The following is a 1,844-nucleotide window of genomic DNA, read 5'->3' on the forward strand; positions in this document are numbered from 1 at the left end:
TACTATAGCCTCGGGCCGACCAAAGCCTTGTGAGTGGATTTGGTAGACGGAAACTGAAAGAAGCTCGTCGTATATATGTATATATATATATGTATGTGTGTGTATTTGTGTGTCTGTGTTTGTCCCCCTAGCATTGCTTGACAACCGATGCTGGTGTGTTTATGTCCCCGTAACTTAGCGGTTCGGCAAAAGATACCGATAGAATAAGTACTAGGCTTACAAAGAATAAGTCCCGGGGTCGATTTGCTCGACTAAAGGCGGTGCTCCAGCATGGCCGCAGTCAAATGACTGAAACAAATAAAAGAATAAAAGAATAAAAGAATATATAAAATACATATTATATATATATATGTATAATATATAAAATATATATATATTTATATATATAATATATATATATTATATATATAATATATATATAATTTATAAGAAATAGTGGGGTGTTAATGGCCATTGATGCACGAGGAAAGTGATGAGGTTTCAGGTAACATTAAAAACCGTTTTGTGAAATAGTACGTAAAAGATTGCTGAGCGGGAAAACGTTGACTGATGATACAAACATCACGTATTTCTTTTTATTCCATTTATTCAATTCAATTTTGATATATTTCCTTAATAACTGCTTTACATTTATAAATTTTGAACATTTAATCTAAGTTCTTATTTGCCTACTCTTTTTTTTTTTCCGACATTCTTTTTAACCTATATTATATATCTGAGTATTAAAAAAATATATTGGAATTACTACTGTGTTAAAGTAGATCCTGAAAAATGTCTCAGTATCAACAGGTGCAAAGCGTGCTATAGGCAGAATATTAATAGGATACAGAAGCACCGTTTGATCGAATCGATCTTTCTTAGTTTATGAACCCTTCTTCGTGACAGGACAAACACTCAAGACAGTTCCTACTGTTTGAGTTAACCTCACGCTGTCGCACGTGGACCAAATTTATTGTATCGATTTGATGATATCTAGTCATTAGACGTAGTAGGATAGTTGTACAAGGTACAACTGCCAACAAATATTGAACATATTGCGTCGAATGACTGTAATCCTACAGTCTTTTGCAACCAAGCTAATATTTAACACAGATGATTGCAATTTTTTGTTGTAAGAACGCTTAATAAATTATATTACGAATGTTGATTCATTGCAGGGAAATGAACATGTGTAAGTACATCTGAGAATAATTTATATATACTAGGCGAAAATATAGGTGAATATATGTCAGTCTCTGAATAGAGCAGTCGAATGATTGTCTGTTTGAGGATAAGTCGTCAGCTTTGACTCTGTCATTCTCACTTTATGTAAAGTCGGTTTAAAAAAAAAAAAAGAAAAAAAAAAGAAAGGGGTGGAAAGTTTTTAGTACTAAGTGGCATACTATCTTAGGATTCGATCAGACAGATTTCTTATTTTGGAACAGAACAAATACATTTCGAGACGGGTATGTAGGTGCGATCGCCCAAAGGATATTAGCTAGAATAAAAGTAAAGTGGTTTATGGCAAGATTTGAACTCAGAACATAAAGTGAGGTTACATCATTCTATAAGACATTAATTCTGTCACACAATCGTTTCTGACATTCAACAGATAAAAAAAACCCCAGGGAATGTCATATCTTGCAATATATTTTACCATTACTTCTACGCAATCATCTTAGAAATAGCAGTCAAATCTCCCTCAACAGAAACTAACTTCTTAAAAACAGAACAGGAGACAATGTTGTAATTGTAGTTACGGATCCTTTCCTTTTCATGGTCAGCTCGATTAATTAATTTTTTAAAACTAAACACTTTGAAACTTCGTATACTGATAGAATGTGTCATATAGAATATCTTTTACT

Source organism: Octopus bimaculoides, chromosome 15, assembly GCF_001194135.2.
Source record: "Octopus bimaculoides isolate UCB-OBI-ISO-001 chromosome 15, ASM119413v2, whole genome shotgun sequence".
Classification (NCBI taxonomy): domain Eukaryota; kingdom Metazoa; phylum Mollusca; class Cephalopoda; order Octopoda; family Octopodidae; genus Octopus; species Octopus bimaculoides.